Source organism: Ambystoma mexicanum, chromosome 11, assembly GCF_040938575.1.
Source record: "Ambystoma mexicanum isolate Mex_15411 chromosome 11, UKY_AmexF1_1, whole genome shotgun sequence".
NCBI classification, from domain to species: Eukaryota; Metazoa; Chordata; class Amphibia; order Caudata; family Ambystomatidae; genus Ambystoma; species Ambystoma mexicanum.
Window position 1 is genome coordinate 42,692,203 of NC_090934.1, and position 19,680 is coordinate 42,711,882.

Consider the following 19,680-nt stretch of genomic DNA (forward strand, 5'->3'; position numbering starts at 1 on the left):
TTTGTAGCTAGGTAGGCTGGTGTGTGAGTGGTGGTGGCCTGCTGGAGTGCCACCTCCCTATGCTGCAGAGTGTTGCAGCTAGGTAGGCTGGTGTGTGAGTGGTGGTGGCCTGAGCTTCAGAGTGTTGCATCTAGGTAGGCTGGCATGTGAGTGGTGGTGGCCTGAGCTGCAGAGTGTTACAGCTAGGTAGGCTGGTGGTGGCCTGAGCTGTATAGTGTTGGAGCTAGATAGGCTGGTGTGTGAGTGGCGGTGGTCTAGGGTGCCATCTCCCTGAGCTGTAGAGTGTCACAGCTAGGTAAGCTGGTGTGTGAGTGGTGGTGGCCTGGCGGAGTGACACCTACCTAAGCTGCAGAGTGTTGCAGCTAGGTAGGCTGGTGTGTGAGTGGTGGTGGTCTGAGCTGCAGAATGTTGCAGCTAGGTTATCTGGTGTGTGAGTGGTGGTGGCCTGAGCTTCAGAGTGTTGCAGCTAGGTAGGATGGCATGTGAGTGGTGGTGGCCTGAGCTGCAGAGTGTTGCAGCTAGGTAGGCTGTCGTGTGAGTGGTGTTGGCCTGGTAGATTGACACCTCCCTGAGCTGCAGAGTGTTGTAGCTAGGTAGGCTGGTGTGTGAGTGGTGGTGGCCTGAGCTGTAGAGTGTTGGAGCTAGATAGGCCGGTGTGTGAGTGGCGGTGGTCTAGGGTGCCATCTCCCTGAGCTGCAGAGTGTCACAGCTAGGTAAGCTGGTGTGTGAGCGGTGGTGGCCTGGTGGAGTGACACCTACCTCAGCTGCAGAGTGTTGCAGCTAGGTAGGCTGTCGTGTGAGTGTTGTTGGCCTGGTAGATTGACACCTCCCTGAGCTGCAGAGTTTTGCAGCTAGGTAGGCTGGTGTGTGAGTGGTGGTGGCATGAGCTGCAGAGTGTTGCAGCTAGGTAGGCTGTCGTGTGAGTGGTGGTGGCCTGGTGGAGTGACACCTACCTCAGCTGCAGAGTGTTGCAGCTAGGTAGGCTGTCGTGTGAGTGGTGTTGGCCTGGTAGATTGACACCTCCCTGAGCTGCAGAGTGTTGTAGCTAGGTAGGCTGGTGTGTGAGTGGTGGTGGCCTGAGCTGTAGAGTGTTGGAGCTAGATAGGCCGGTGTGTGAGTGGCGGTGGTCTAGGGTGCCATCTCCCTGAGCTGCAGAGTGTCACAGCTAGGTAAGCTGGTGTGTGAGCGGTGGTGGCCTGATGGAGTGACACTTACCTCAGCTGCAGAGTGTTGCAGCTAGGTAGGCTGTCGTGTGAGTGGTGTTGGCCTGGTAGATTGACACCTCCCTGAGCTGCAGAATGTTGCAGCTAGATAGGCTGGTGTGTGAGTGGGGGTGGTCTGAGCTACAGAGTTTTGCAGCTAGGTAGGCTGGTGTGTGAGTGGTGGTGGCCTGGCAGAGTGCCACCTCCCTGAGCTGCAGAGTGTTGCAGCTAGGTAGGCTGGTGTGTGAGTGGTGGTGGCCTGGCAGAGTGCCACCTCCCTGAGCTACAGAGTGTTGCAGCTAGGTAGGCTGGTGTGTGAGTGGTGTTGGCCTGGCAGAGTGCCACCTCCCTGAGCTACAGAGTGTTGCAGCTAGGTAGGCTGATGTGTGAGTGGTGTTGGCCTGGTGGAGTGCCATCTCCCCGAGTTGCAGAGTGTTGCAGCTAGGTAGGCTGGTTTGTGAGTGGTGTTGGCCTGCTGGAGTGCCACCTCCCTATGCTGCAGAGTGTTGCAGCTAGGTAGGCTGGTGTGTGAGTGGTGGTGGTCTGAGCTGCAGAATTTTGCAGCTAGGTTATCTGGTGTGTGAGTGGTGGTGGCCTGAGCTTCAGAGTGTTACAGCTAGGTAGGCTGGCATGTGAGTGGTGGTGGCCTGAGCTGCAGAGTGTTACAGCTAGGTAGGCTGGTGTGTGAGCGGTGGTGGCCTGAGCTGTATAGTGTTGGAGCTAGATAGGCTGGTGTGTGAGTGGCGGCGGTCTAGGGTGCCATCTCCCTGAGCTGCAGAGTGTCACAGCTAGGTAAGCTGGTGTGTGAGCGGTGGTGGCCTGGCGGAGTGACACCTACCTAAGCTGCAGAGTGTTGCAGCTAGGTAGGCTGTCGTGTGAGTGGTGTTGGCCTGGTAGATCGACACCTCCCTGAGCTGCAGAGTGTTGTAGCTAAGTAGGCTGGTGTGTGAGTGGTGGTGGCCTGAGCTGTAGAGTGTTGGAGCTAGATAGGCTGGTGTGTGAGTGGCGGTGGTCTAGGGTGCCATCTCCCTGAGCTGCAGAGTGTCACAGCTAGGTAAGCTGGTGTGTGAGCGGTGGTGGCCTGGTGGAGTGACACCTACCTCAGCTGCAGAGTGTTGCAGCTAGGTAGGCTGTCGTGTGAGTGGTGTTGGCCTGGTAGATTGACAACTCCCTGAGCTGCAGAGTTTTGCAGCTAGGTAGGCTGGTGTGTGAGTGGTGGCCTGGTGGAGTGCCACCTACCTGAGCTGCAGAGTGTTGCAGCTAGATAGGCGGGTGTGTGAGTGGTGGTGGTCTGGAGTGCCACCTCCCTGGGCTGCAGAGTGTTACAGCTAGGTAGGCTGGTGTGTGAGTGGTGGCCTAGTGGAGTGCCACCTACCTGAGCTGCAGAGTGTTGCAGCTAGATAGGCTGGTGTGTGAGTGGTGGTGGTCTGAGCTGCAGCGTTTTGCAGCTAGGTAGGCTGGTGTGTGAGTGGTGGTGGCCTGAGCTGCAGAGATTTGCAGCTAGGTAGGCTGCTGTGTGAGTGGTGGCCTGGTGGTTAGCCACCTACCTGAGCTGCAGAGTGTTGCAGATAGATAGGCGGGTGTGTGAGTGGTGGTGGTCTGGAGTGCCACCTCCCTGGGCTGCAGAGTGTTGCAGCTAGGTAGGCTGGTGTGTAAGTGGTGGCCTGGTGGAGAGCCACCTCCCTGGGCTGCAGAGTGTTGCTGCTAGGTAGGCTGGTGTGTGAGTGGTGGTGGTCTGGAGTGCCACCTCCCTGGGCTGCAGAGTGTTGCAGGTAGGTAGGCTGGTGTGTGAGTGGTGGCCTAGTGGAGTGCCACCTACCTGAGCTGCAGAGTATTGCAGCTAGATAGGCTGGTGTGTGAGTGGTGGTGGTCTGAGCTGCAGTGTTTTGCAGCTAGGTAGGCTGGTGTGTGAGTTGTGGTGGCCTGAGCTGCAGAGATTTGCCGCTAGGTAGGCTGGTGTGTGAGTGGTGGCCTGGTGGAGTGCCACCTACCTGAGCTGCAGAGTGTTGTAGCTAGGTAGGTTGGTGTGTGAGTGGTGGTGGCCTGAGCTGCAGAGTTTTGCTGCTAGGTAGGCTGGTGTGTGAGTGGTGGTGGCCTACGCTGCAGAGTGTTGCAGCTAGGTAGGCTGCTGTGTGAGTGATGTTGGCCTGGTAGAGTGCCACCTACCCGAGCTGCAGAGTGTTGCAGCTAGGTAGGCTGGTGTGTGAGTGGCGGTGGCCTGAACTTCAGAGTTGTCCAGCTAGGTGGCTGGTGTGTGAGTGGTGGTGGTCTCTGCCACCTACCTGAGCTGCAGAGTGTTGCAGCTAGTTAGGCTGGTGTGTGAGTGGTGTTGGCCTGCTGGAGTGCCACCTCCCTGAGCTGCAGAGTGTTGCAGCTCGGTAGGCTGGTGTGTGAGTGGTGGTGGCCTGAGCTGCAGAGTTTTGTAGCTAGGTTGACTGGTGTGTGAGTGGTGGCCTGGTGGAGTGCCACCTACTTGAGCTGCAGAGTGTTGCAGCTAGGTAGGCTGGTGTGTGAGTGGTGGTGGCCTGGTGGAGTGACACCTACCTCAGCTGCAGAGTGTTGCAGCTAGGTAGGCTGTCGTGTGAGTGGTGTTGGCCTGGTAGAGTGACACCTCCCTGAGCTGCAGAGTGTTGCAGCTAGGTAGGCTGGTGTGTGAGTGGGGGTGGTCTGAGCTGCAGAGTTTTGCAGCTAGGTAGGCTGGTGTGTGAGTGGTGGTGGCCTGAGCTGCAGAGTTTTGCAGCTAGGTAGGCTGGTGTGTGAGTGGTGGTGGCCTGAGCTGCAGAGTGTTGCAGCTAGGTAGGCTGTCATGTGAGTGGTGTTGGCCTGGTAGAGTGACACCTCCCTGAGCTGCAGAGTGTTGCAGCTAGGTAGGCTGGTGTGTGAGTGGTGGTGGCCTGGCAGAGTGCCACCTACTTGAGCTGCAGATTGTTGCAGCTAGGTAGGCTGGTGTGTGAGTGGTGGTGGCCTGAGCTGCAGAGTGTTGCAGCTAGGTAGGCTGTCGTGTGAGTGGTGGTGGCCTGGCAGAGTGCCACCTCCCTGAGCTACAGAGTGTTGCAGCTAGGTAGGCTGGTGTGTGAGTGGTGTTGGCCTGGCAGAGTGCCACCTCCCTGAGCTACAGAGTGTTGCAGCTAGGTAGGCTGGTGTGTGAGTGGTGTTGGCCTGGTGGAGTGCCATCTCCCCGAGTTGCAGAGTGTTGCAGCTAGGTAGGCTGGTTTGTGAGTGGTGTTGGCCTGATGGAGTGCCACCTCCCTATGCTGCAGAGTGTTGCAGCTAGGTAGGCTGGTGTGTGAGTGGTGGTGGTCTGAGCTGCAGAATGTTGCAGCTAGGTTATCTGGTGTGTGAGTGGTGGTGGCCTGAGCTTCAGAGTGTTGCAGCTAGGTAGGCTGGCATGTGAGTGGTGGTGGCCTGAGCTGCAGAGTGTTACAGCTAGGTAGGCTGGTGTGTGAGTGGTGGTGGCCTGAGCTGTATAGTGTTGGAGATAGATAGGCTGGTGTGTGAATGGCGGTGGTCTAGGGTGCCATCTCCCTGAGCTGCAGAGTGTCACAGCTAGGTAAGCTGGTGTGTGAGCGGTGGTGGCCTGGCCGAGTGACACCTCCCTGAGCTACAGAGTGTTGCAGCTAGGTAGGCTGTCGTGTGAGTGGTGTTGGCCTGGTAGATTGACACCTCCCTGAGCTGCAGAGTGTTGTAGCTAGGTAGGCTGGTGTGTGAGTGGTGGTGGCCTGAGCTGTAGAGTGTTGGAGCTAGATAGGCCGGTGTGTGAGTGGCGGTGGTCTAGGGTGCCATCTCCCTGAGCTGCAGAGTGTCACAGCTAGGTAAGCTGGTGTGTGAGCGGTGGTGGCCTGATGGAGTGACACTTACCTCAGCTGCAGAGTGTTGCAGCTAGGTAGGCTGTCGTGTGAGTGGTGGTGGCCTGGCAGAGTGCCACCTCCCTGAGCTACAGAGTGTTGCAGCTAGGTAGGCTGTCGTGTGAGTGGTGTTGGCCTGGTAGATTGACACCTCCCTGAGCTGCAGAGTGTTGTAGCTAGGTAGGCTGGTGTGTGAGTGGTGGTGGCCTGAGCTGTAGAGTGTTGGAGCTAGATAGGCCGGTGTGTGAGTGGCGGTGGTCTAGGGTGCCATCTCCCTGAGCTGCAGAGTGTCACAGCTAGGTAAGCTGGTGTGTGAGCGGTGGTGGCCTGATGGAGTGACACTTACCTCAGCTGCAGAGTGTTGCAGCTAGGTAGGCTGTCGTGTGAGTGGTGTTGGCCTGGTAGATTGACACCTCCCTGAGCTGCAGAATGTTGCAGCTAGATAGGCTGGTGTGTGAGTGGGGGTGGTCTGAGCTACAGAGTTTTGCAGCTAGGTAGGCTGGTGTGTGAGTGGTGGTGGCCTGAGCTGCAGAGTTTTGCAGCTAGGTAGGCTGGTGTGTGAGTGGTGGTGGCCTGAGCTGCAGAGTGTTGCAGCTAGGTAGGCTGTCATGTGAGTGGTGTTGGCCTGGTAGAGTGACACCTCCCTGAGCTGCAGAGTGTTGCAGCTAGGTAGGCTGGTGTGTGAGTGGTGGTGGCCTGGCAGAGTGCCACCTACTTCAGCTGCAGATTGTTGCAGCTAGGTAGGCTGGTGTGTGAGTGGTGGTGGCCTGAGCTGCAGAGTGTTGCAGCTAGGTAGGCTGTCGTGTGAGTGGTGGTGGCCTGGCAGAGTGCCACCTCCCTGAGCTACAGAGTGTTGCAGCTAGGTAGGCTGGTGTGTGAGTGGTGTTGGCCTGGCACAGTGCCACCTCCCTAAGATACAGAGTGTTGCAGCTAGGTAGGCTGGTGTGTGAGTGGTGTTGGCCTGGTGGAGTGCCATCTCCCCGAGTTGCAGAGTGTTGCAGCTAGGTAGGCTGGTTTGTGAGTGGTGTTGGCCTGATGGAGTGCCACCTCCCTATGCTGCAGAGTGTTGCAGCTAGGTAGGCTGGTGTGTGAGTGGTGGTGGTCTGAGCTGCAGAATGTTGCAGCTAGGTTATCTGGTGTGTGAGTGGTGGTGGCCTGAGCTTCAGAGTGTTGCAGCTAGGTAGGCTGGCATGTGAGTGGTGGTGGCCTGAGCTGCAGAGTGTTGCAGCTAGGTAGGCTGTCGTGTGAGTGGTGTTGGCCTGGTAGATTGACACCTCCCTGAGCTGCAGAGTGTTGTAGCTAGGTAGGCTGGTGTGTGAGTGGTGGTGGCCTGCTGGAGTGCCACCTCCCTATGCTGCAGAGTGTTGCAGCTAGGTAGGCTGGTGTGTGAGTGGTGGTGGCCTGAGCTTCAGAGTGTTGCATCTAGGTAGGCTGGCATGTGAGTGGTGGTGGCCTGAGCTGCAGAGTGTTACAGCTAGGTAGGCTGGTGGTGGCCTGAGCTGTATAGTGTTGGAGCTAGATAGGCTGGTGTGTGAGTGGCGGTGGTCTAGGGTGCCATCTCCCTGAGCTGCAGAGTGTCACAGCTAGGTAAGCTGGTGTGTGAGTGGTGGTGGCCTGGCGGAGTGACACCTACCTAAGCTGCAGAGTGTTGCAGCTAGGTAGGCTGGTGTGTGAGTGGTGGTGGTCTGAGCTGCAGAATGTTGCAGCTAGGTTATCTGGTGTGTGAGTGGTGGTGGCCTGAGCTTCAGAGTGTTGCAGCTAGGTAGGATGGCATGTGAGTGGTGGTGGCCTGAGCTGCAGAGTGTTGCAGCTAGGTAGGCTGTCGTGTGAGTGGTGTTGGCCTGGTAGATTGACACCTCCCTGAGCTTCAGAGTGTTGTAGCTAGGTAGGCTGGTGTGTGAGTGGTGGTGGCCTGAGCTGTAGAGTGTTGGAGCTAGATAGGCCGGTGTGTGAGTGGCGGTGGTCTAGGGTGCCATCTCCCTGAGCTGCAGAGTGTCACAGCTAGGTAAGCTGGTGTGTGAGCGGTGGTGGCCTGGTGGAGTGACACCTACCTCAGCTGCAGAGTGTTGCAGCTAGGTAGGCTGTCGTGTGAGTGTTGTTGGCCTGGTAGATTGACACCTCCCTGAGCTGCAGAGTTTTGCAGCTAGGTAGGCTGGTGTGTGAGTGGTGGTGGCATGAGCTGCAGAGTGTTGCAGCTAGGTAGGCTGTCGTGTGAGTGGTGGTGGCCTGGTGGAGTGACACCTACCTCAGCTGCAGAGTGTTGCAGCTAGGTAGGCTGTCGTGTGAGTGGTGTTGGCCTGGTAGATTGACACCTCCCTGAGCTGCAGAGTGTTGTAGCTAGGTAGGCTGGTGTGTGAGTGGTGGTGGCCTGAGCTGTAGAGTGTTGGAGCTAGATAGGCCGGTGTGTGAGTGGCGGTGGTCTAGGGTGCCATCTCCCTGAGCTGCAGAGTGTCACAGCTAGGTAAGCTGGTGTGTGAGCGGTGGTGGCCTGATGGAGTGACACTTACCTCAGCTGCAGAGTGTTGCAGCTAGGTAGGCTGTCGTGTGAGTGGTGTTGGCCTGGTAGATTGACACCTCCCTGAGCTGCAGAATGTTGCAGCTAGATAGGCTGGTGTGTGAGTGGGGGTGGTCTGAGCTACAGAGTTTTGCAGCTAGGTAGGCTGGTGTGTGAGTGGTGGTGGCCTGAGCTGCAGAGTTTTGCAGCTAGGTAGGCTGGTGTGTGAGTGGTGGTGGCCTGAGCTGCAGAGTGTTGCAGCTAGGTAGGCTGTCATGTGAGTGGTGTTGGCCTGGTAGAGTGACACCTCCCTGAGCTGCAGAGTGTTGCAGCTAGGTAGGCTGGTGTGTGAGTGGTGGTGGCCTGGCAGAGTGCCACCTACTTCAGCTGCAGATTGTTGCAGCTAGGTAGGCTGGTGTGTGAGTGGTGGTGGCCTGAGCTGCAGAGTGTTGCAGCTAGGTAGGCTGTCGTGTGAGTGGTGGTGGCCTGGCAGAGTGCCACCTCCCTGAGCTACAGAGTGTTGCAGCTAGGTAGGCTGGTGTGTGAGTGGTGTTGGCCTGGCACAGTGCCACCTCCCTAAGATACAGAGTGTTGCAGCTAGGTAGGCTGGTGTGTGAGTGGTGTTGGCCTGGTGGAGTGCCATCTCCCCGAGTTGCAGAGTGTTGCAGCTAGGTAGGCTGGTTTGTGAGTGGTGTTGGCCTGATGGAGTGCCACCTCCCTATGCTGCAGAGTGTTGCAGCTAGGTAGGCTGGTGTGTGAGTGGTGGTGGTCTGAGCTGCAGAATGTTGCAGCTAGGTTATCTGGTGTGTGAGTGGTGGTGGCCTGAGCTTCAGAGTGTTGCAGCTAGGTAGGCTGGCATGTGAGTGGTGGTGGCCTGAGCTGCAGAGTGTTGCAGCTAGGTAGGCTGTCGTGTGAGTGGTGTTGGCCTGGTAGATTGACACCTCCCTGAGCTGCAGAGTGTTGTAGCTAGGTAGGCTGGTGTGTGAGTGGTGGTGGCCTGCTGGAGTGCCACCTCCCTATGCTGCAGAGTGTTGCAGCTAGGTAGGCTGGTGTGTGAGTGGTGGTGGCCTGAGCTTCAGAGTGTTGCATCTAGGTAGGCTGGCATGTGAGTGGTGGTGGCCTGAGCTGCAGAGTGTTACAGCTAGGTAGGCTGGTGGTGGCCTGAGCTGTATAGTGTTGGAGCTAGATAGGCTGGTGTGTGAGTGGCGGTGGTCTAGGGTGCCATCTCCCTGAGCTGCAGAGTGTCACAGCTAGGTAAGCTGGTGTGTGAGTGGTGGTGGCCTGGCGGAGTGACACCTACCTAAGCTGCAGAGTGTTGCAGCTAGGTAGGCTGGTGTGTGAGTGGTGGTGGTCTGAGCTGCAGAATGTTGCAGCTAGGTTATCTGGTGTGTGAGTGGTGGTGGCCTGAGCTTCAGAGTGTTGCAGCTAGGTAGGATGGCATGTGAGTGGTGGTGGCCTGAGCTGCAGAGTGTTGCAGCTAGGTAGGCTGTCGTGTGAGTGGTGTTGGCCTGGTAGATTGACACCTCCCTGAGCTGCAGAGTGTTGTAGCTAGGTAGGCTGGTGTGTGAGTGGTGGTGGCCTGAGCTGTAGAGTGTTGGAGCTAGATAGGCCGGTGTGTGAGTGGCGGTGGTCTAGGGTGCCATCTCCCTGAGCTGCAGAGTGTCACAGCTAGGTAAGCTGGTGTGTGAGCGGTGGTGGCCTGGTGGAGTGACACCTACCTCAGCTGCAGAGTGTTGCAGCTAGGTAGGCTGTCGTGTGAGTGTTGTTGGCCTGGTAGATTGACACCTCCCTGAGCTGCAGAGTTTTGCAGCTAGGTAGGCTGGTGTGTGAGTGGTGGTGGCATGAGCTGCAGAGTGTTGCAGCTAGGTAGGCTGTCGTGTGAGTGGTGTTGGCCTGGTAGAGTGACACCTCCCTGAGCTGCAGAGTGTTGCAGCTAGGTAGGCTGGTGTGTGAGTGGTGGTGGCCTGGCAGAGTGCCACCTACTTCAGCTGCAGATTGTTGCAGCTAGGTAGGCTGGTGTGTGAGTGGTGGTGGCCTGAGCTGCAGAGTGTTGCAGCTAGGTAGGCTGTCGTGTGAGTGGTGGTGGCCTGGCAGAGTGCCACCTCCCTGAGCTACAGAGTGTTGCAGCTAGGTAGGCTGGTGTGTGAGTGGTGTTGGCCTGGCACAGTGCCACCTCCCTAAGATACAGAGTGTTGCAGCTAGGTAGGCTGGTGTGTGAGTGGTGTTGGCCTGGTGGAGTGCCATCTCCCCGAGTTGCAGAGTGTTGCAGCTAGGTAGGCTGGTTTGTGAGTGGTGTTGGCCTGATGGAGTGCCACCTCCCTATGCTGCAGAGTGTTGCAGCTAGGTAGGCTGGTGTGTGAGTGGTGGTGGTCTGAGCTGCAGAATGTTGCAGCTAGGTTATCTGGTGTGTGAGTGGTGGTGGCCTGAGCTTCAGAGTGTTGCAGCTAGGTAGGCTGGCATGTGAGTGGTGGTGGCCTGAGCTGCAGAGTGTTGCAGCTAGGTAGGCTGTCGTGTGAGTGGTGTTGGCCTGGTAGATTGACACCTCCCTGAGCTGCAGAGTGTTGTAGCTAGGTAGGCTGGTGTGTGAGTGGTGGTGGCCTGCTGGAGTGCCACCTCCCTATGCTGCAGAGTGTTGCAGCTAGGTAGGCTGGTGTGTGAGTGGTGGTGGCCTGAGCTTCAGAGTGTTGCATCTAGGTAGGCTGGCATGTGAGTGGTGGTGGCCTGAGCTGCAGAGTGTTACAGCTAGGTAGGCTGGTGGTGGCCTGAGCTGTATAGTGTTGGAGCTAGATAGGCTGGTGTGTGAGTGGCGGTGGTCTAGGGTGCCATCTCCCTGAGCTGCAGAGTGTCACAGCTAGGTAAGCTGGTGTGTGAGTGGTGGTGGCCTGGCGGAGTGACACCTACCTAAGCTGCAGAGTGTTGCAGCTAGGTAGGCTGGTGTGTGAGTGGTGGTGGTCTGAGCTGCAGAATGTTGCAGCTAGGTTATCTGGTGTGTGAGTGGTGGTGGCCTGAGCTTCAGAGTGTTGCAGCTAGGTAGGATGGCATGTGAGTGGTGGTGGCCTGAGCTGCAGAGTGTTGCAGCTAGGTAGGCTGTCGTGTGAGTGGTGTTGGCCTGGTAGATTGACACCTCCCTGAGCTTCAGAGTGTTGTAGCTAGGTAGGCTGGTGTGTGAGTGGTGGTGGCCTGAGCTGTAGAGTGTTGGAGCTAGATAGGCCGGTGTGTGAGTGGCGGTGGTCTAGGGTGCCATCTCCCTGAGCTGCAGAGTGTCACAGCTAGGTAAGCTGGTGTGTGAGCGGTGGTGGCCTGGTGGAGTGACACCTACCTCAGCTGCAGAGTGTTGCAGCTAGGTAGGCTGTCGTGTGAGTGTTGTTGGCCTGGTAGATTGACACCTCCCTGAGCTGCAGAGTTTTGCAGCTAGGTAGGCTGGTGTGTGAGTGGTGGTGGCATGAGCTGCAGAGTGTTGCAGCTAGGTAGGCTGTCGTGTGAGTGGTGGTGGCCTGGTGGAGTGACACCTACCTCAGCTGCAGAGTGTTGCAGCTAGGTAGGCTGTCGTGTGAGTGGTGTTGGCCTGGTAGATTGACACCTCCCTGAGCTGCAGAGTGTTGTAGCTAGGTAGGCTGGTGTGTGAGTGGTGGTGGCCTGAGCTGTAGAGTGTTGGAGCTAGATAGGCCGGTGTGTGAGTGGCGGTGGTCTAGGGTGCCATCTCCCTGAGCTGCAGAGTGTCACAGCTAGGTAAGCTGGTGTGTGAGCGGTGGTGGCCTGATGGAGTGACACTTACCTCAGCTGCAGAGTGTTGCAGCTAGGTAGGCTGTCGTGTGAGTGGTGTTGGCCTGGTAGATTGACACCTCCCTGAGCTGCAGAATGTTGCAGCTAGATAGGCTGGTGTGTGAGTGGGGGTGGTCTGAGCTACAGAGTTTTGCAGCTAGGTAGGCTGGTGTGTGAGTGGTGGTGGCCTGAGCTGCAGAGTTTTGCAGCTAGGTAGGCTGGTGTGTGAGTGGTGGTGGCCTGAGCTGCAGAGTGTTGCAGCTAGGTAGGCTGTCATGTGAGTGGTGTTGGCCTGGTAGAGTGACACCTCCCTGAGCTGCAGAGTGTTGCAGCTAGGTAGGCTGGTGTGTGAGTGGTGGTGGCCTGGCAGAGTGCCACCTACTTCAGCTGCAGATTGTTGCAGCTAGGTAGGCTGGTGTGTGAGTGGTGGTGGCCTGAGCTGCAGAGTGTTGCAGCTAGGTAGGCTGTCGTGTGAGTGGTGGTGGCCTGGCAGAGTGCCACCTCCCTGAGCTACAGAGTGTTGCAGCTAGGTAGGCTGGTGTGTGAGTGGTGTTGGCCTGGCACAGTGCCACCTCCCTAAGATACAGAGTGTTGCAGCTAGGTAGGCTGGTGTGTGAGTGGTGTTGGCCTGGTGGAGTGCCATCTCCCCGAGTTGCAGAGTGTTGCAGCTAGGTAGGCTGGTTTGTGAGTGGTGTTGGCCTGATGGAGTGCCACCTCCCTATGCTGCAGAGTGTTGCAGCTAGGTAGGCTGGTGTGTGAGTGGTGGTGGTCTGAGCTGCAGAATGTTGCAGCTAGGTTATCTGGTGTGTGAGTGGTGGTGGCCTGAGCTTCAGAGTGTTGCAGCTAGGTAGGCTGGCATGTGAGTGGTGGTGGCCTGAGCTGCAGAGTGTTGCAGCTAGGTAGGCTGTCGTGTGAGTGGTGTTGGCCTGGTAGATTGACACCTCCCTGAGCTGCAGAGTGTTGTAGCTAGGTAGGCTGGTGTGTGAGTGGTGGTGGCCTGCTGGAGTGCCACCTCCCTATGCTGCAGAGTGTTGCAGCTAGGTAGGCTGGTGTGTGAGTGGTGGTGGCCTGAGCTTCAGAGTGTTGCATCTAGGTAGGCTGGCATGTGAGTGGTGGTGGCCTGAGCTGCAGAGTGTTACAGCTAGGTAGGCTGGTGGTGGCCTGAGCTGTATAGTGTTGGAGCTAGATAGGCTGGTGTGTGAGTGGCGGTGGTCTAGGGTGCCATCTCCCTGAGCTGCAGAGTGTCACAGCTAGGTAAGCTGGTGTGTGAGTGGTGGTGGCCTGGCGGAGTGACACCTACCTAAGCTGCAGAGTGTTGCAGCTAGGTAGGCTGGTGTGTGAGTGGTGGTGGTCTGAGCTGCAGAATGTTGCAGCTAGGTTATCTGGTGTGTGAGTGGTGGTGGCCTGAGCTTCAGAGTGTTGCAGCTAGGTAGGATGGCATGTGAGTGGTGGTGGCCTGAGCTGCAGAGTGTTGCAGCTAGGTAGGCTGTCGTGTGAGTGGTGTTGGCCTGGTAGATTGACACCTCCCTGAGCTGCAGAGTGTTGTAGCTAGGTAGGCTGGTGTGTGAGTGGTGGTGGCCTGAGCTGTAGAGTGTTGGAGCTAGATAGGCCGGTGTGTGAGTGGCGGTGGTCTAGGGTGCCATCTCCCTGAGCTGCAGAGTGTCACAGCTAGGTAAGCTGGTGTGTGAGCGGTGGTGGCCTGGTGGAGTGACACCTACCTCAGCTGCAGAGTGTTGCAGCTAGGTAGGCTGTCGTGTGAGTGTTGTTGGCCTGGTAGATTGACACCTCCCTGAGCTGCAGAGTTTTGCAGCTAGGTAGGCTGGTGTGTGAGTGGTGGTGGCATGAGCTGCAGAGTGTTGCAGCTAGGTAGGCTGTCGTGTGAGTGGTGTTGGCCTGGTAGAGTGACACCTCCCTGAGCTGCAGAGTGTTGCAGCTAGGTAGGCTGGTGTGTGAGTGGTGGTAGCCTGGCAGAGTGCCACCTACTTGAGCTGCAGATTGTTGCAGCTAGGTAGGCTGGTGTGTGAGTGGTGTTGGCCTGCTGGAGTGCCACCTCCCTGAGCTGCAGAGTGTTGCAGCTCGGTAGGCTGGTGTGTGAGTGGTGGTGGCCTGAGCTGCAGAGTTTTGTAGCTAGGTTGGCTGGTGTGTGAGTGGTGGTGGCCTGATGGAGTGACACTTACCTCAGCTGCAGAGTGTTGCAGCTAGGTAGGCTGTCGTGTGAGTGGTGTTGGCCTGGTAGATTGACACCTCCCTGAGCTGCAGAATGTTGCAGCTAGATAGGCTGGTGTGTGAGTGGGGGTGGTCTGAGCTGCAGAGTGTTGTAGCTAGGTAGGCTGGTGTGTGAGTGGTGGTGGCCTGAGCTGCAGAGTGTTGCAGCTAGGTAGGCTGTCATGTGAGTGGTGTTGGCCTGGTAGAGTGACACCTCCCTGAGCTGCAGAGTGTTGCAGCTAGGTAGGCTGGTGTGTGAGTGGTGGTGGCCTGGCAGAGTGCCACCTACTTGAGCTGCAGATTGTTGCAGCTAGGTAGGCTGGTGTGTGAGTGGTGGTGGCCTGAGCTGCAGAGTGTTGCAGCTAGGTAGGCTGTCGTGTGAGTGGTGGTGGCCTGGCAGAGTGCCACCTCCCTGAGCTACAGAGTGTTGCAGCTAGGTAGGCTGGTGTGTGAGTGGTGTTGGCCTGGCACAGTGCCACCTCCCTAAGATACAGAGTGTTGCAGCTAGGTAGGCTGGTGTGTGAGTTGTGTTGGCCTGGTGGAGTGCCATCTCCCCGAGTTGCAGAGTGTTGCAGCTAGGTAGGCTGGTTTGTGAGTGGTGTTGGCCTGATGGAGTGCCACCTCCCTATGCTGCAGAGTGTTGCAGCTAGGTAGGCTGGTGTGTGAGTGGTGGTGGTCTGAGCTGCAGAATGTTGCAGCTAGGTTATCTGGTGTGTGAGTGGTGGTGGCCTGAGCTTCAGAGTGTTGCAGCTAGGTAGGCTGGCATGTGAGTGGTGGTGGCCTGAGCTGCAGAGTGTTGCAGCTAGGTAGGCTGTCGTGTGAGTGGTGTTGGCCTGGTAGATTGACACCTCCCTGAGCTGCAGAGTGTTGTAGCTAGGTAGGCTGGTGTGTGAGTGGTGGTGGCCTGAGCTGTAGAGTGTTGGAGCTAGATAGGCCGGTGTGTGAGTGGCGGTGGTCTAGGGTGCCATCTCCCTGAGCTGCAGAGTGTCACAGCTAGGTAAGCTGGTGTGTGAGCGGTGGTGGCCTGGTGGAGTGACACCTACCTCAGCTGCAGAGTGTTGCAGCTAGGTAGGCTGTCGTGTGAGTGTTGTTGGCCTGGTAGATTGACACCTCCCTGAGCTGCAGAGTTTTGCAGCTAGGTAGGCTGGTGTGTGAGTGGTGGTGGCATGAGCTGCAGAGTGTTGCAGCTAGGTAGGCTGTCGTGTGAGTGGTGTTGGCCTGGTAGAGTGACACCTCCCTGAGCTGCAGAGTGTTGCAGCTAGGTAGGCTGGTGTGTGAGTGGTGGTAGCCTGGCAGAGTGCCACCTACTTGAGCTGCAGAGTGTTGCAGCTAGTTAGGCTGGTGTGTGAGTGGTGTTGGCCTGCTGGAGTGCCACCTCCCTGAGCTGCAGAGTGTTGCAGCTCGGTAGGCTGGTGTGTGAGTGGTGGTGGCCTGAGCTGCAGAGTTTTGTAGCTAGGTTGGCTGGTGTGTGAGTGGTGGCCTGGTGGAGTGCCACCTACTTGAGCTGCAGAGTGTTGCAGCTAGGTAGGCTGGTGTGTGAGTGGTGGTGGCCTGGTGGAGTGACACCTACCTCAGCTGCAGAGTGTTGCAGCTAGGTAGGCTGTCGTGTGAGTGGTGTTGGCCTGGTAGAGTGACACCTCCCTGAGCTGCAGAGTGTTGCAGCTAGGTAGGCTGGTGTGTGAGTGGTGGTGGCCTGGCAGAGTGCCACCTACTTGAGCTGCAGAGTGTTGCAGCTAGATAGGCTGGTGTGTGAGTGGGGGTGGTCTGAGCTGCAGAGTTTTGCAGCTAGGTAGGCTGGTGTGTGAGTGGTGGTGGCCTGAGCTGCAGAGTGTTGCAGCTAGGTAGGCTGTCATGTGAGTGGTGTTGGCCTGGTAGAGTGACACCTCCCTGAGCTGCAGAGTGTTGCAGCTAGGTAGGCTGGTGTGTGAGTGGTGGTGGCCTGGCAGAGTGCCACCTACTTGAGCTGCAGATTGTTGCAGCTAGGTAGGCTGGTGTGTGAGTGGTGGTGGCCTGAGCTGCAGAGTGTTGCAGCTAGGTAGGCTGTCGTGTGAGTGGTGGTGGCCTGGCAGAGTGCCACCTCCCTGAGCTACAGAGTGTTGCAGCTAGGTAGGCTGGTGTGCGAGTGGTGTTGGCCTGGCAGAGTGCCACCTCCCTGAGCAACAGAGTGTTGCAGCTAGGTAGGCTGGTGTGTGAGTGGTGTTGGCCTGGTGGAGTGCCATCTCCCCGAGTTGCAGAGTGTTGCAGCTAGGTAGGCTGGTTTGTGAGTGGTGTTGGCCTGATGGAGTGCCACCTCCCTATGCTTCAGAGTGTTGCAGCTAGGTAGGCTGGTGTGTGAGTGGTGGAGGTCTGAGCTGCAGAATGTTGCAGCTAGGTTATCTGGTGTGTGAGTGGTGGTGGCCTGAGCTTCAGAGTGTTGCAGCTAGGTAGGCTGGCATGTGAGTGGTGGTGGCCTGAGCTGCAGAGTGTTACAGCTAGGTAGGCTGGTGTGTGAGTGGTGGTGGCCTGAGCTGTATAGTGTTGGAGCTAGATAGGCTGGTGTGTGAATGGCGGTGGTCTAGGGTGCCATCTCCCTGAGCTGCAGAGTGTCACAGCTAGGTAAGCTGGTGTGTGAGCGGTGGTGGCCTGGCCGAGTGACACCTACCTAAGCTGCAGAGTGTTGCAGCTAGGTAGGCTGTCGTTTGAGTGGTGTTGGCCTGGTAGATTGACACCTCCCTGAGCTGCAGAGTGTTGTAGCTAGGTAGGCTGGTGTGTGAGTGGTGGTGGCCTGAGCTGTAGAGTGTTGGAGCTAGATAGGCCGGTGTGTGAGTGGCGGTGGTCTAGGGTGCCATCTCCCTGAGCTGCAGAGTGTCACAGCTAGGTAAGCTGGTGTGTGAGCGGTGGTGGCCTGATGGAGTGACACTTACCTCAGCTGCAGAGTGTTGCAGCTAGGTAGGCTGTCGTGTGAGTGGTGTTGGCCTGGTAGATTGACACCTCCCTGAGCTGCAGAATGTTGCAGCTAGATAGGCTGGTGTGTGAGTGGGGGTGGTCTGAGCTGCAGAGTGTTGTAGCTAGGTAGGCTGGTGTGTGAGTGGTGGTGGCCTGAGCTGCAGAGTGTTGCAGCTAGGTAGGCTGTCATGTGAGTGGTGTTGGCCTGGTAGAGTGACACCTCCCTGAGCTGCAGAGTGTTGCAGCTAGGTAGGCTGGTGTGTGAGTGGTGGTGGCCTGGCAGAGTGCCACCTACTTGAGCTGCAGATTGTTGCAGCTAGGTAGGCTGGTGGGTGAGTGGTGGTGGCCTGAGCTGCAGAGTGTTGCAGCTAGGTAGGCTGGTGTGTGAGTGGTGGTGGCCTGGCAGAGTGCCACCTCCCTGAGCTACAGAGTGTTGCAGCTAGGTAGGCTGGTGTGTGAGTGGTGTTGGCCTGGCAGAGTGCCACCTCCCTGAGCTACAGAGTGTTGCAGCTAGGTAGGCTGGTTTGTGAGTGGTGTTGGCCTGCTGGAGTGCCACCTCCCTATGCTGCAGAGTGTTGCAGCTAGGTAGGCTGGTGTGTGAGTGGTGGTGGTCTGAGCTGCAGAATTTTGCAGCTAGGTTCTCTGGTGTGTGAGTTGTGGTGGCCTGAGCTTCAGAGTGTTGCAGCTAGGTAGGCTGGCATGTGAGTGGTGGTGGCCTGAGCTGCAGAGTGTTACAGCTAGGTAGGCTGGTGTGTGAGCGGTGGTGGCCTGAGCTGTATAGTGTTGGAGCTAGATAGGCTGGTGTGTGAGTGGCGGCGGTCTAGGGTGCCATCTCCCTGAGCTGCAGAGTGTCACAGCTAGGTAAGCTGGTGTGTGAGCGGTGGTGGCCTGGCGGAGTGACACCTACCTAAGCTGCAGAGTGTTGCAGCTAGGTAGGCTGTCGTGTGAGTGGTGTTGGCCTGGTAGATCGACACCTCCCTGAGCTGCAGAGTGTTGTAGCTAAGTAGGCTGGTGTGTGAGTGGTGGTGGCCTGAGCTGTAGAGTGTTGGAGCTAGATAGGCTGGTGTGTGAGTGGCGGTGGTCTAGGGTGCCATCTCCCTGAGCTGCAGAGTGTCACAGCTAGGTAAGCTGGTGTGTGAGCGGTGGTGGCCTGGTGGAGTGACACCTACCTCAGCTGCAGAGTGTTGCAGCTAGGTAGGCTGTCGTGTGAGTGGTGTTGGCCTGGTAGATTGACACCTCCCTGAGCTGCAGAGTTTTGCAGCTAGGTAGGCTGGTGTGTGAGTGGTGGCCTGGTGGAGTGCCACCTACCTGAGCTGCAGAGTGTTGCAGCTAGATAGGCGGGTGTGTGAGTGGTGGTGGTCTGGAGTGCCACCTCCCTGGGCTGCAGAGTGTTACAGCTAGGTAGGCTGGTGTGTGAGTGGTGGCCTAGTGGAGTGCCACCTACCTGAGCTGCAGAGTGTTGCAGCTAGATAGGCTGGTGTGTGAGTGGTGGTGGTCTGAGCTGCAGCGTTTTGCAGCTAGGTAGGCTGGTGTGTGAGTGGTGGTGGCCTGAGCTGCAGAGATTTGCAGCTAGGTAGGCTGGTGTGTGAGTGGTGGCCTGGTGGTTAGCCACCTACCTGAGCTGCAGAGTGTTGCAGATAGATAGGCGGGTGTGTGAGTGGTGGTGGTCTGGAGTGCCACCTCCCTGGGCTGCAGAGTGTTGCAGCTAGGTAGGCTGGTGTGTAAGTGGTGGCCTGGTGGAGTGCCACCTCCCTGGGCTGCAGAGTGTTGCTGCTAGGTAGGCTGGTGTGTGAGTGGTGGTGGTCTGGGGTGCCACCTCCCTGGGCTGCAGAGTGTTGCAGGTAGGTAGGCTGGTGTGTGAGTGGTGGCCTAGTGGAGTGCCACCTACCTGAGCTGCAGAGTATTGCAGCTAGATAGGCTGGTGTGTGAGTGGTGGTGGTCTGAGCTGCAGTGTTTTGCAGCTAGGTAGGCTGGTGTGTGAGTTGTGGTGGCCTGAGCTGCAGAGATTTGCCGCTAGGTAGGCTGGTGTGTGAGTGGTGGCCTGGTGGAGTGCCACCTACCTGAGCTGCAGAGTGTTGTAGCTAGGTAGGTTGGTGTGTGAGTGGTGGTGGCCTGAGCTGCAGAGTTTTGCTGCTAGGTAGGCTGGTGTGTGAGTGGTGGTGGCCTACGCTGCAGAGTGTTGCAGCTAGGTAGGCTGCTGTGTGAGTGATGTTGGCCTGGTAGAGTGCCACCTACCCGAGCTGCAGAGTGTTGCAGCTAGGTAGGCTGGTGTGTGAGTGGCGGTGGCCTGAACTTCAGAGTTGTCCAGCTAGGTGGCTGGTGTGTGAGTGGTGGTGGTCTCTGCCACCTACCTGAGCTGCAGAGTGTTGCAGCTAGTTAGGCTGGTGTGTGAGTGGTGTTGGCCTGCTGGAGTGCCACCTCCCTGAGCTGCAGAGTGTTGCAGCTCGGTAGGCTGGTTTGTGAGTGGTGGTGGCCTGAGCTGCAGAGTTTTGTAGCTAGGTTGGCTGGTGTGTGAGTGGTGGCCTGGTGGAGTGCCACCTACTTGAGCTGCAGAGTGTTGCAGCTAGGTAGGCTGGTGTGTGAGTGGTGGTGGCCTGGTGGAGTGACACCTACCTCAGCTGCAGAGTGTTGCAGCTAGGTAGGCTGTCGTGTGAGTGGTGTTGGCCTGGTAGAGTGACACCTCCCTGAGCTGCAAAGTGTTGCAGCTAGGTAGGCTGGTGTGTGAGTGGTGGTGGCCTGGCAGAGTGCCACCTACTTGAGCTGCAGAGTGTTGCAGCTAGATAGGCTGGTGTGTGAGTGGGGGTGGTCTGAGCTGCAGAGTTTTGCAGCTAGGTAGGCTGGTGTGTGAGTGGTGGTGGCCTGAGCTGCAGAGTGTTGCAGCTAGGTAGGCTGTCATGTGAGTGGTGTTGGCCTGGTAGAGTGACACCTCCCTGAGCTGCAGAGTGTTGCAGCTAGGTAGGCTGGTGTGTGAGTGGTGGTGGCCTGGCAGAGTGCCACCTACTTGAGCTGCAGATTGTTGCAGCTAGGTAGGCTGGTGTGTGAGTGGTGGTGGCCTGAGCTGCAGAGTGTTGCAGCTAGGTAGGCTGTCGTGTGAGTGGTGGTGGCCTGGCAGAGTGCCACCTCCCTGAGCTACAGAGTGTTGCAGCTAGGTAGGCTGGTGTGCGAGTGGTGTTGGCCTGGCAGAGTGCCACCTCCCTGAGCTACAGAGTGTTGCAGCTAGGTAGGCTGGTGTGTGAGTGGTGGTGGT